This window comes from Nicotiana tomentosiformis, chromosome 6, assembly GCF_000390325.3.
Source record: "Nicotiana tomentosiformis chromosome 6, ASM39032v3, whole genome shotgun sequence".
Classification (NCBI taxonomy): Eukaryota; Viridiplantae; Streptophyta; class Magnoliopsida; order Solanales; family Solanaceae; genus Nicotiana; species Nicotiana tomentosiformis.
In genome coordinates, this window is record NC_090817.1 from 71,933,058 (window position 1) to 71,941,931 (window position 8,874).

Genomic DNA, 8,874 nt, shown 5'->3' on the forward strand with positions numbered 1-8,874 from the left:
TATTTAGTCTAACCTCGAAGAAGTAGTGACGAGGGGTCGACATCGACACTTACTAGTGGTCCAGTAATCAAAGTACAAAAAAAGTAGACAGGTATGCGACATAACAAGTAAAAACAACAAAACAGATATATGTGCATAGCACAATCCTCAATAGAAGAGTAAATACGAAGTCCTCAAATACCGAATACTACCTCGGATGGAATACATAATGATCAATATTAAATAAAATTCCAAACCTTAAGTCAGGAAGACTCATAGGTACCTTGTCTCTCGGTTGAATATAACGCACGATTCTGCCATGGTCGTTCAGCCCGATCCATAAAATAGTGTACACTGCCAAGGTCGTACGACCAAATCCATGGATGTATTTCATAATACTACCGAGGTCGTACAACTCGATCCATAATAGTACAGCTGAGATGTTCAGTCCGATCCCATAAGAATATTGAGACTTTGACGGGTCACTGGCCCAACTCACGGATATATATATATATTAGTTATGAAACTCAGGAAACTTTCGAACAAATTGTACAACACGGGAGAAATCTGTAACAAAAAGCATAATTTCCGCGGCTAATCAAGTAGCGCGTTAAATATCTAGAATAGTAAGGTTCGATACTCTACGCAGGGCTAGTCTCAGGCAAGAATATGTATTAAAATATTTAAGCAAGCAAGGATAACTCATGTGGTACAATTAAAGCCTGATGTGAGTCTACGTCTACCCGGACATAATCAAGATTCTAGCATACGCATGAACACTCTTCACCTCATACGTACGTAGCTCCCATAACACGTAGCACGTACAAAATATAGCACCTATGGGGTAAATGTTCTCTTACAAGGTTAGACAGGAGACTTTCCTCACTCCGAAATCAAATAACCGTCTCCAACGCCTCTCTAACACCTCAAATCAATGCCAACGGATCCGAAAATAGTCAAAGAACGTACAAGCCAATCAAAATATACTCAAGGACTCGTAATTTAATAATTAAAAATAATTTCCAACTCCACACGAAAAGTTAACAAAGTCAACCCCCGAGCCCACACACCCGAAAAATTTCTAAGATAAATATTACCCATAGCACCACGAACTCAAATATATGATTTATTCCCAATTCCATATCCAATTTCATGATCAAAACTCAAAAATACTATTTTTAGGTTTTCTTCCAAAATCCCACAATTTCTACAAATTTTCATGTTCAAATCCATATATAATCCATGTATTTAATTCACAATGAGTAGGAATCACTTACCTTGTGATAGATGATGAAAATTCCTCTCCAAAATCGCCCCAAAATCGGCTCTAATGTGACAAATGAGATAAAATGGGCTAGGTCCCGATTTGCAATCTTATACACTGCCCAGACGTTACCAATCGTGATCGCGGTCAAAAGCCTTGTGATCGCAAAGCAAAAACGCCCCTGTTGACCAAAATAGCCTACGCGATCTTGTTTGACCTTCCGCGATCGCGTTTGACCTTCCACGATCGCGAAACACGAACAAGCCCTTCACCACGAACACAGGACATCTTCGCGTTCGCGAAGACCAACTCACCCAGCTCGGCTTCAACCCCTACGCGAACGTAGGCCTCCACACGTGAACAAAAAGCCCCAACCCAGGACATTATGCGAATACGCAACATCACCCACGATCATGAAGAACAACAGCCCCCAGCTCCAGATCACCCTTCGCGATCGCGATGGAAACCAACAACTACAAATGAAAGTGAGAGATGGCCTGAAACACACCCGAGGCCTCTGGACCCCATCCAATCATACCAACAAGTCTCCATACCTTATCCAAACTTATCCAAAGACTCTAAACGCCACGAATAACATCAAAATCATGAATCGACGATCAATATCATTCTATTAACTTTCAACTTTCAAACTTCATCGAACGCATCTGAATCATACTTAGACATTCCGGATCACGACCAAACTTCACATACAAGTTCCAATCAACTAAATGAACCTATCTGAGGTCCCTGAACACTACTCGGAGTTTGATAATACCAAAGTCCACTCCAAGTCAAACTTAGTTAATTCCAAAACCTTTAAAATACAAACTTCCGATAATAAGCGCCGAATCGCTTCCAGACTATCCGATACTCACCCCGGGCATATGCCCAAGTCTGAAATCACCTTATGAACCTATAGGAACCTTCAAATCCCAATTCTGAGATCATTTAATCAAGAGTCAAACCTTGATCAACTTTTCTAACTTAAAAGCTTTTAATTTGAGATTTTTTTTTCCAAATCAACTCCGAACTTCTCAAAAATCAAAACCAACTACACGTGTAAGTCATAATACATAAAGTGAAGCTACTCAAGGTCTCAAACCGCCAAACAACATTCTAGAGCTAAAAACGATCGGTCGGGTCACTACATTCTCCCCCACTTAAACATACGTTCGTCCTCAAACGTGCCAAGAGTCATCCCCGAGCTGCCGAATCACTGTATAACTCCTCGTGTACATACCCGTGCCACCTCAATATATACGAACACATTAGCTCAACCTCGACTGAAGATCCTTCCCGTGACCTTAGCCCACAAGCCTTAGAACTAAATTCTAACATCTGGAATTTCCTATAAGGTCTGATTCTAGCATACATACACCGTATCAATCTCAACAAGTTGTTCTAAAACATAATCCTACACCCATGTTGTAATCACACAATGCACCGCATAATTCATATGCCAATAGTAATATCTTCCAACTATAATAGCTGCAATTTTCAAACCCGGTATCGGTAATACACCTCATGACACATAAAAATCCTGTTCCAAACCTCGCCATACAGTAATGATGAAAGAGATATGCAGAATATCATAACCACCCGTCAAATCAATAAACCATGGGGCTCCTAAACTCGACAAGAGCCACTGTTGCATTCATAACTGATTAATGACATTCCTCCTCCAAACAAACATTATACAAATCCGATTGCACTGATTTCAGGTCCAACAACCGTGTCTCACCCAGTACAAGTTGCTCGGTCGATAAGCCACATCAAGAACCATCTAAAATCATATACGACGCGATCCATGCGTCCAACAAGCCACAACTCAAATATGACCAATAAGGAAATAAAACCCAAGTACAGAACTATCCAGCACGCGTGACAGATATAACAACCGAACAAAATACTATAAATCTATCTAACATAAGAGAAGTAAAACACAACAAATAGTATAAGGAATTGTACATAACATCTCACAGTTTCGACGCGCAACCTGATTCAAACATCATACCCGTGGCAGCGTGCCACCCGATCCAAACAGAATAATCTGCATAGGAATACCCATCAAGCCAAAGTGCTCATACTCACTAGACACACGTATATTAACCACAAGCATGCTAAGTGCATAAACATAACCCTGGGAGACTGATAGCATAATGCGCTACGAAAAAGGCCAAGCACAACTAAGGTGCAATAAACAAACCAACATCTCGAGATCCATCTCACTCATATAACACCACAGAGCCTATACAGGACCACAACACGCATGTGAATAATCAAGTCACCTCACAATCCACAGAACATAAAAGAGTAACACATAAAATAGATAATGACAGGAATAACATCCACCCTGCCCGAAGACTCATCAACAGATAAATGCTATGCTGAATAAAAATGTTTGATCTGGTGTAGAATATACATTCACATTAGTCCCGCCAATGGACCTCTAAACCGATTTCGAACATCTCAATATAGGTAAATATCCTTTCAAGATCCACAATGACCCTATATGTGACACATACAATCAACCTTCAAATCCTGAACAAACTTTCACAGTCCACAACCAAAGAAATAGTGCATCTCTCAGACATAAACTCTCCAATCTACGACAATACCAAAATCTCCATACATGATCCCAATCTCTCCCACTTAAATAACTGACACGTCACACCTACATAATCATCCCATGGGAGATACTCCCATAACCTTCCGCACCAAGTAACAAAATCTGTATATCCATAGCTACCAACCATGCTATTTCTGTAGTGCTAATCAAAAATTTATAAATCAATACACAATGCCTCTTCCTTAGAACACTATTCTCAGGCGACACTAAAATATCGCCAGTATACTTTAAACATCTTAAATATCCCTCGCTCCTCCGAGCTCATGACGTCCCTATTGACGACTAATTTTGACCCTCCCCCCCCCCCCCTCCCCAAAAAAAAAAATTAAATTATTTACACTTATTAATAAACAATACCTATTTTTTTAAAATATAAATAATATAATGGTAATTAGCAATATTTAATTAATAGTAATTTAGTATTAAACATTTATAAGTTATACTCTTAATTAAAATAACTTTCATATCTTAATAAATAAGTTTTTATAATTAATTTAATAAATTAGACTTTAATTTATAACTGTACTACCTTTATTACTTTAATTAGCCAAAATTAGTCTTCATAGATGAAGTATTATAATTAATTTCAATAACTAATTAATTATAGTAATAAATAATATATTTAATAATTATATTTTATTATATTTAATTAGGTTTAATTAAGTCTAATTAATTTAATTATAAAAAGGGTCAAATACTCAAAAGGGCTGTAATTATAATTGTCTAATTAAACCTAATGTGGCTATATATTAAATTCCATTTCAGCTGATTTAGCCCAAAATACCCGCCCAATAGATGCTTGACCCAGTTCGGAACCCACCATGTCATCCAAGTTGGCAATCCATGACATCTCCCCATAAACCATTGGTATCGCATCACATCATCGCTCTCCAACACTCACATAAGAAACACAAAAGATCTCGACTGTTGACCCAATCCATCAACGGTCCATAATTAACCCCTATTTTTCTTTTATTTCCAAACATTCACCGAATCTCATCTCAACTGTTGGATTGCAAAGATCCAACAACTGTCGTTTTTCCATAAAAAATGCTTTATCTAATTTCTATTGTCCGAAAAATCGGAGCCGCTGATCAAAAGATCTAACGGCTCAGATCCTGTCCCTCACTTTAGACCCAAAAGAACCACTAACCCTAATAATTCTATCACCGTCCGGCCACCCTAATTTCCCCATTCACTCTCTCTGTTCTCTCATTCCCATCAATCCCATCAATCCAAAACCTTGTACAAATTTGTGCAAGGTCACTCCAAACACCTAAATCATCTCTTCTGTCCCTGCAATGCCTCAATCCCGCCTGAAATTTCCCCTTCATCTCTACAATTCAAAACCCCCAAATCCGAAACCCTAGACCTAAACTATGCAACCTAAGATTCCATTAATTCTTCCTTTGTTCCGTCGAATCGGAGCATGCATGACCATTATCTTCAACTTCATCATCATTTTTTGAGGTCCAGAGGTCAAACACACTGACTTCTGGACATTAGGGTTTGACCGACAGTCCGATGGCTTCAACGGTCGACCTCCTCGTGCGCAGGTAAGAATCTTCACTATTTCCCCCTCTTTTCTTCTGATTTTTACCCTCCTTGCTATCGTTATCCATCTATCATCACTCTTCACTACCATTTTGAATTCAATCGAAATCCTAAGTGGCTTGAATGTCGCTATAAATAGGGAATTCAATGTCTTCACCTAACAGACATCAATAGACACCAATACACACCTAACATCACTGGAAAATACACTGAAAGAATTAAAAGTTTAAGTTTTTGTTTTTCCTGCTAAGTTTAAGTTCCAGTAGTTCCTCTCTAATATTTCTCTTTTCATCTTTTCATTTCTGTTTGAGTTCAATCCCTGTGAGTGGATCGTTGTTGGTTTGGATCCCAAAACGGTTAATAATCGACTCCTACTTGGTTTGCTGCTCTAAAGAAGGTCAGTGTATGTTGACCCTGTCTCTATCTCTTAATTGTGAAATTTTGTGATATTTTTTCTATTAATCACCTTTCGTTTATGATATACATTAGTGGTATATGACTATACTTGTTATGTTCTATTTTTTTATGCCATTTTCACTGTTGAGATGATAAGTTCCTGATAAGTTAGGTTGTTCTGATACTGCTATCCAATCTATGTTGCTAATGAATTTCATCCCTCATAACTTGGCTAGATAAAATGTTTCTGTGTAGTTGATACTCTTATGAACAAATCCTGTTGAACCTTATGATTAGTTGGGCTAAACCTTATGTTTATACTATGTGTGTTCCATCCATGTCAGTTAAATAATAGCTATACTAACATGTTAGCTAAATCGATTGAGTTGTGTTTTTAAGCTCCTCTTGATGTTCTATTAAAACTTCACATCTTTTGCACTATGCTATATTGATCCTTATGTTTGTGATGCTATTTCATATTGTTTTGGTTCAATAAAAAGTGATTCTAATTATAGTTTGTGTCTTACATTTGATTTGTCTGCTTGATGACCTTAGTTGACAGTCCTATAGTTGAAACCATGTTTGTTCTGCATATTTAGTAATTCATGAAAGTATATCATTCTAGTCTGGAATAATGTGGTGAACCTGTTAGCATAGCTATCACATGGCCTGCCCACTGCCCATTGATAATCTTCACTAACTGGGTACCTCGTACCCTTCTTCACCTTGTTTCTTTTACCTGCTGAAATGTATACTTTTACCTTCTGATACTCCCATAGCCTGTCTGAGCTTTGTGATGTAGGTGTATATCACTTATATTGCTAAATTTATTAAATGACTCATGTTTGACCTCTATGCTTGAATCTACACTCACTTGCTTGATTTTTGTTGATCCAGTGATGTTCATGAACCTCCATATTCCCTTTAGTTGAGAAAGTTCCATGTTCAAACTACTACGTCAACTTGCATGTGATTCCTTGGTAATTCAAAAGGTCTTCCCAACAGCATGCCTACCCTATTATGCTAATCTATCTGCCTAAGTTGAAAACTTTATATAACAACCATGTTTGGCCTCATATTGGTTTTGTTCAGCTAAAAGAAAGTAGTCTATCATGATAGCCTCATAAAATGTGAATACTTGACAAATGTTGACCTAAGGTATCACTATAATCTTATTTGTTCATCTAAAATGATATTAATCATCTACTTGTTGTTTTGGCCATTTATGTTTTCTAGTTCTCTCAAGATCATGTAATGCTCAAGACACTGTTTAGGAAGACTCCTCTTGTCAACTTGAGTACTGCCTGCCTCAATAACTCAATAACTTGACTGAATATTGATGAACATGTATTATGCATGTAGGATCTAAAATGAAAGTTTGTTGGTGTAACTTGCTAGTAGAACTACTCATATGTTCAAGTAAACTCATTGTGATATGTTTGCCTTACCCCTTGCAAATTGAAATGACTGTCATTGTTTGCCATCTCATGTTTGTTGACATCACTGTTTATAGAAAAACTTAATTGAGAATCTAAAATAGTTTGGATCTGGTAGTTTGAAAATCTGATAGACTATGTGTTGTTACAACTAGACATCATGTCGTTAGGTCTAAACAAGACTAAACTAACCTTTATATTCATGTTGGTGTCCCTGTTGGTTGCTCTCATCCTTAGAAAGTCTGAACAAGGCTGCAAGTATAAGTGCTTAGTGATGTGGGGTCTCAGTTATATATATATGTTTGCTCTAAACTGTTCTGAAAATCTATTAAAATACCTGTTGACTTGCTCTAAGTAATTTGAATCTATTTAAAGATCCTAAAGTACTAAACCTTTAATAGAATGAACAAAGTTAGGGCATTTTTGAATTTGAGGTGATTAAATCTAGCACCTACCTACTGATAATATGCAACTAGTTCTCTTTATTCTATGACTGCATCTTAGTTATGATCCACTTAAGTTCTCTGATGCATGCTAGGATCAGCCTTAAGGCTCCTGATATTATTGGAATACTAGAAGTTTAGATGTAGTGATCTATCTTTGTATTAGTGTTCTGCCAACATGCCCCAAGGTTAATATTGTGAATGGTTCTGAGCTGTTCATATCTTGGTACTCTAATGATAATGTAATGTCCTCTATAGCTATTTATTTCAAGTAGTTGACAGTTTCATTTACGTCTAAGCCTTTGAGGAATAGTAAGAGTGGATGACTAAGTGTATTTGGGTGTGAACTTGTTTTGTAATCGAGGTACTCCTCCCTGGAACAAGCACTGCTCGGGGTCCTTGAGACCCTTGTGAACTCTGAAGTATCAGGTGTCCATAGGAGATTTCATAAATAAAATATGGTTCACCCTAAGCATTTGATCATTAACCTTAACTAATCTTTATAGGGTTGGCAGAAAAATGAAAACTAGAATCATACTATGTCTTTTCAGATCTTTACTTACCTTCCATAATTTATTTTGCATCTTATGTTGATGTATACTAATTGTTCCCTCTTTCTTTTTACCATGCATATTCGAATTGGGCCTGCTGAGACCATTTGAAGATCAAGCCCAACTTCCAGACCTGGGTCGTTTCTTTTCCTGCTCTTTGGAGTCTGCTACTTGCGAGAATTTTGTTGGGCTTGACTACCTACTGGCCCAATATCGAGAGTCCATCCCTTCCTCCCTCTCATTGTTAGACGATAAATATTATTGTTCATTACTCTGTATATACATATCTATCGAAACTAACCTTGTTATTGGTTATTGTTTATATTTTTGTTTATTTAGGAAACATAGGCAAATCAAGACTCATAGATAAAAGATCAAACTAGATAATCAGATTCATCTGCTTTCCGTCGCTTTAACACAACACTTGAGACTAATCTTTTAAAATAAATGAGAAATCTTATTTATGATTACCACTAATGACTTTCATCTTTAAGCTCTTTGATAGATTCAAAAACAAAAGCAAACCTCCTTTGGAAGATTACGGAATGGATCATACAAAATACAAGAAGCTGTTTCGAAAGATAGAAGCAACCATACATAGCCTTGTTAACAAGAAACAACA

General features: G+C 37.1%; 1 long non-coding RNA gene across 1 annotated transcript; it reads left to right on the plus strand.

Annotated features, from left to right (window-relative positions):
- Positions 1-4,783: 4,783 nt before the first annotated feature.
- LOC104121066 (uncharacterized) lies at positions 4,784-8,574 on the plus strand. Its single transcript, XR_691793.4, has 2 exons — positions 4,784-5,823; positions 6,720-8,574. It is a non-coding gene; the product is annotated as an uncharacterized lncRNA (long non-coding RNA).
- The last annotated feature ends 300 nt before the right edge of the window (positions 8,575-8,874 follow it).